Raw genomic sequence first — 6,042 nt, forward strand, 5'->3', positions numbered from 1 at the left:
GGTGCTGGGGAGGGTGGGGTTCACCCTCTGAGGGCTCCTCCTCCCTTCACAGACCCGATTCCCTACATTAGGACTGCACAACCAAGGCACGCTGATGGAGGCAAAAGTAGAGAGTATGGGGGAAATCCACCAAGTGAACATATATCAACACATTCATGCAACAGTGACTCATGGACAAACTTAGATACCTGTATATATACAGACACAGATAAATAGACTGGATTTCAAGCAGCTTTCTCTGCCCTGCTGGCTCCACTGTTCCAAGTTCTCCCCAGTCGGGGACCACATGGGCTTTCTGCCCTTGCAAGCTCTTCCCAGAGAGCCACAGTGGGGACCAGCCAGCAAGGTGGGAGTTCCAGTAGGTGGGGTGCTAGAGACCTGGGGTGGGAAAAGGCTGGAGGAAGACGCATGAAGGAAGGTGGGGGCGGGGATGGGGATACCAAGAGGGTTGGCTCCTCCATGGCCCCAGAGGGGAGATGGTGCAGTTATGGTGCAGAGGTTTGGAGGGTGGGGAAGAAGCTCCTTGGGCAAGGGTCCAGATTCAGGCAGCTCTCAGGGATGGAAGGAATGGGAATTCTGTCCGCAAGTATTTATTGAGTGCTCGTTGTATGTTAGAACTACTAGAACGACAGGGTTTAGGCCGACCTGGAATATTCTTTTTGGAATTGATTGTTTTCTGGTGGGACAGAGGACAGCTAAGCCCAGCATTAGACAGCGGTTTGAAGTAGGCCTTGCTTGTCATTGGACTACCACTGGTGGTCAGAGGCCTGACAGGATCAAGAGGCTGAGGGAGAAACTGGCCCAGGGGACTGCTAGAGGGGACATATTACCAGGACAGCCTATTCCACCACCCTTGTCCTCTCTAAGAGAACCAGAGCCTGCAAGGGATCTGCAGCTTCCCAGCACAGTTGAGGCCTGGATTCGCCTCCCACTGGGACCTTGGCACTCGAAGATGCTGACACTCCATCCTCCACCCTAGGGGTTCTGTCCTGGCCCCGGAGAGAGGCCCGGGTGCTCAGCCACATCTGATCTTACGGAGGGTGTCATAGAAATGGCCACACGTGCCTTCCTCCCTCATTGGTTTAAAGACTAAAAGCAACATTTGTCTTCCCAGGTTTTCTCTTTTGAAGTTTGTGGGCACCGTTGATATCCAGCATCACACTCACTGCCCAGCCTGCCTGGCACGTTTGCCAGAAACGCCAGCTGAGCCCACTCATCACAGAGTCCCAGAGTCCCTGATGGCTGGATGGCCGTCCACTGCTCACCCCCAACCCACAGGAGCCCTCCCGCCTACGGACTCAGTTCTAGATACTTGTTCTGTGTGCCTTTGACCCATGGCAGCCATCGCTGATCCTCTGCTGCTGCCGCACAGCGTCATCAACCCCCGCGCTGCCATTTAACTTTCCATCCAGTTATTTCTTTAGCTCTGCCCTGAAATTCCTGAAGATGGGGATCTTGCCTCCTGAGTTCCCCCAGCTGCCACCCAATGGGTGTTAGGTAACTGTCAACGTGTGTCTGGGACCAGGAGTGAATCAGTCATAAACGGACGAGGGAACCGGGTAGTCTTACAGTCCCACTTGTACTAAAGACTTGGGTGAAGATGGTTAAAAACAGAGGTGACTAGATGGATCCCCATGAGCTGGAGAGTTTGTGTGTAGCACAGTTTGTACAGAGGGGACTGGCAGGCAGTGGAGTAGGGTCTAGGAATTCATCTCAAAGTTGTTTTTGTAGCAAACATTATTTTCAGTTATGTACAAATGTGCATTTGGGGCCAATGGAAATTTGGGTGGGGACCTAAATCCCCAAACCACCTGCTACAGTTTGGATGTAGAATGTCCCCCAAGGGTTCTTGCGTTGGAAGCTTGGTACTCTGTGTGATGGTGTGGAGCTGGGCCTAGTGGGAGGTCACTGGGAACACTGCCCTAAGAAAGGATTAAGGGAGTTCTCCTGGAACCCTTTGGTTGTTCTCCCCATTTCTCTGGCATCTTGTCTGGTGACACCATCTCTTATTCTCCAATGTGCTCCTGCTCTGATGCCATGAGCTGTTAGGCCCTTACCAAGGGAGCCAGTGATCTTGGACTTTCAGCCTCCAAAATTATGAGAAAAAGAAACCTGTTTTCTTTTTAAAGTTAACCAGCTTCCAGTATTTTGTTATAGTAACAAATCATACTAATACACTATTCTTCAGCACCACCACTGGAAAAGGCAGCCTCCAGAGAGAGGCATCTCCTGGAGGAGGGCAGACGCCCTCTGCTCCCTTCCAGATCGGGGGCTTAGCGCCGCAGAAAAGAGGAGCCACCACCACAGGCAACAGACAGAATTCAGGATTCCAGCAGCTTCTGAAGCCACATGAAATAGATGATTCAACTTCATCCTGCTTTTCTAGGATTCCAGAGTAACCACCTGCCTACACTTTTGCCAGCTGTGCTAATGTTTATTTTCAACTGCCCAATAGTGATGATAAAGTAAAATTGCTATTGCAGGTCCTCAAACTTCAGCAGCTTTGGAGAGCATCTAGAGGCAAGCCATGAATAAAGACTAGTGGATGAGACAGGCAGACAGCGATAAGGAGACTTGGAGAGACAGCAAGGGAGCGAACAAAGGGAGATTGAGAGATTGAGACCTGCCGGAGGCCAGACAGGAGCCAGGCTCTGAGAGAGGCACCTGGCTGACTTCTTGCCCCAAGTGTGTTGGCACAACTGGGCTGCTCTCACCTCACAAAGACAATAACAGGATAACAGGACTGGGAGGAGTGGTTTCTGACCCATGTGTGAAAATCTGCAATCTGTCAAAATCATCATAATTATTGTGCTAAGGTAGTTGGGTTGTGGGAAGCTGCCCCATCTCATGCATGCATTCATTCACCTGACAAATAGTAACTGAGCTCCTGTGTGCCAGGTGCTATGCTGGGCAAAGCAGATGCCAGGGTTAGAGGCTCAACATCCAGAGGGAAAGAAAGACGACCAGCACAGTGCACTGAAAGTCGTGGTTGGGAGGCAGCAGGGCATGATGCTTACACCATTGATTTCGAAGCCACACTCCCTGGGTTCCAATCCCAGCTCTGCCACTCACTAGCTTATAACCCTGGGAAAGTCCCCTGATCCCTCTGTGCCCCGGTGTCCCCTACAGATGTAAAACAGCAAGTAAGAGTACCTAACAGAGCTGTTGTGAATGAAAGAGTTAATGTTCACAAGGCTTTTAGAACAGTGCTAGCTAGACATGGCAAAACCAGTGTTTGTTAAAAAACAGGAACACAAAGGGCCCAATTTAAAAGGATAGTTAGGGAAGGCCTCCCTGGAAAATATGGCATTTAAAACAGAGACATGAAGCATGAGAAGGTGGCAGCTTCTTTAAACTCTCCGTGATGTAATATTTCCTCCGTATTTCCCAAAATAAATTTAAAGTTAAAAACATGCACTCAGTTTTTTCAGTCCTTTGGCATGGATGAGTCGCACTAACTCACCTGGTTTGATGCCAAAGGTAACCTGCTGGTTTCTGGGGGTGTGGCCTGTAGCCTGAGGCACTGTGCTTTGCTGGGGGAAATTAAGAGCTTCAGTGGGGAGCAAATCCATGGCTCCCACCTCCTAAGCCTTGAGCCATTAGATGAGATCACCTGAAGCTGACCCGTGGAAGTCAAGAACCAAGAGGAACAGAGGTGGCTGACCTTGCTGTGAGCCACCAGGAAACCCCTCCCACACATGCCGCCTCTCCCTCTAGGACACAGGATGTTCCTGTGGGACTCAGCCCTAGCAAAGCTGAGCAGGTGAAACTGGCCCCCTGCCTCTTCTTCTGATTCCCACCTTAGGGTGCCCTGTGATCCCCAGGGCCACTGCAACACTCTCCCTCCTTAAGTAACACTCAGGATTTTGTCACCTCGCTCTGCCTTGAAAACTTCCCTAATGCTATTGCCTTAGGTCTTCTTCTATTTTTCTTCTGAAAGTGACCATTAGGGGTATTCCTTAGAATCTTTCCAAGTTGTGCAGCCACATAACAGGGTCCTTGAGTTCCAGAAGAAGGTGAGCAGTCATGCACCTGGGCAGGCTGTGGGGAGCAGTATTTAGGGATAGAGAGCCCTTTAAATAAAATTGCATGCAGTGGGCTCGCCCTTCCACGGGCATCCCTGGCTGGAGACCACCCCTGGGAAGGTGCTCAGAGGGGTCTGCCCCACTTCACCCTTGTGACACATTGAGCTGCCAAGACACTAACAGTAGGAAGCCAACACCAAACACTTGTAGTTTGAATCGCTGTGTGTCAGTGAGAAAGCTGAGGCCCAGGGAGAGAAGGGATTTGCCCAAGGCTGGCTGGTTGTTGAGGACTGAGGCTCTGTCCACCTGCACACGTGCCCGCCTGTGCTGCTGCCAGCTCTGGTGGATGGGACACTTTTCTAGGTGGTTGAGCAAGCTTAAAATGTCCTGTGGTCAAGGCCCTAGCAACAAGTCACACTATCTCTACTGGTCTGTGACTAGAGTCCCCTAAATGCCAGGAAAGCCTCAACCGTCCTCTCTTCAGCAACCCAGAAACCACTCCAGCTGTGCATGAATCATGCCCCAGTGAGAAAACTGAGACCTGAGCACTTCCCAGTGGCCAAGAGCAAGGTGGGTACATGAGGGCAAGGCCCTAAGTCTCTAGCTCCCTGGCCCAGGGTCCACACACACAAGCAACCAGAATCCCACATCTCCTAGCACACTGAGCGCAGCCTTTTTCCTGCTTCTGGAGGTCACCAAGGCTCCTTCTCGGTGTTCTACCTACCCCAGGACCCCATCAAGGTCACCTGCTCCCCAGGTATAGAAGAGAAGACGCTCAGGAACAGCTGAGTCAGACTCGGCTTCTTAGAGTAATCCAGTTTCATCACCAGTGGAAGTGAAGGCAGCCTCCCATCTTCTGGGCCACAGCTCCTTGAACCTCAGGTGCCATCGGACTAGGCTACAAAAGGGCTACAGCACATGTTTTGAAGAGTGTGGGGGGATCTGAAAGAAGGATGCCTGAACTGATCATGCAGACCACCCTGAAAATCTAGCTGGGCAGGCCCAAGTGTGTACTTACTTAGTTTAGGCCCACGGCCTTGCCAGATGCACAAGAACAATACTTTGTATATTGGGCAGGGTATAAGAAAATGTTTTGGAAACATAAGTACTTTCTGGCCTATAGATCTGTGGGAAAGAGGGAATAATTAAGAACAACTGCCAGGTCAGAGTTAGCTCCAGCCAACAGCCACCATTCCTATCTGAAACTTGGGTGGCTTGTACCAGTGGTAAACTGGGAGCACACCAGCGAAAGAGGCAAAGCTGTGCGGGCTGGTGGGGGGAGTGCTTGGCTGGGGCTCTGGACCCACATTCCCAACATGGGAGCAGCTCTAGGCCTTGATGCTTGGGGCTGACATGGCAGCCCTAGGTTTCTACCACCCCCTGGGCTTGACTCTGAAGCATGACTCCATGAGGGCTAAGACTGCCCACCTTGTTCACAAAACCCCTGCCAGGCCCATAGTAAGCATGTGAAAACAAAGGGTCCTGGGAGTGGAGAAGGGAATTTCTCTGACTGCATCTATCCCTACATGAGAAGAAAATATTGGGGTTCAGGGAGGTGATACTGAGTGCCAGGGCACTCCCAGGGCATGGCTGATACACATCCAGTTACTTCATCCAGCCACCCTGTTATTAAAGTTATGTGACCATAAGCAAATCTTCCTGTGCTTCCATTTTCTGTGACTATCAGCAGCATCTATTGTATCATCAGGTTGAAAGTAACACAACAGCTGGGAAAGTGTGAGGATGGAAAAGAACGGACCCACTCTTCAAACCTCTGCCTATCATTGAGTCCTGTGAATAATGGCAACATTAAGATGACTCTGTGCTGCTTGGGAAGCACAGCAGCCTGTTCCATGAGGCCTGAGAGAGCCGGCCTGTCCCCCACCAGCCTAACTCAGTTGAAAAGGGGCCAGTGTTGGGCTCTGGCCATTTCTCTGTACTGATGGAGTTCCAGGGAGAGGGCAGGGCTGGCTCCAGGGAGAGAACTGGAGCATCCAAGGGTTTGGAGCCCCCCAGA

Source organism: Sciurus carolinensis, chromosome 4 (genome assembly GCF_902686445.1).
Source record: "Sciurus carolinensis chromosome 4, mSciCar1.2, whole genome shotgun sequence".
In the NCBI taxonomy this organism is placed as follows: Eukaryota; Metazoa; Chordata; class Mammalia; order Rodentia; family Sciuridae; genus Sciurus; species Sciurus carolinensis.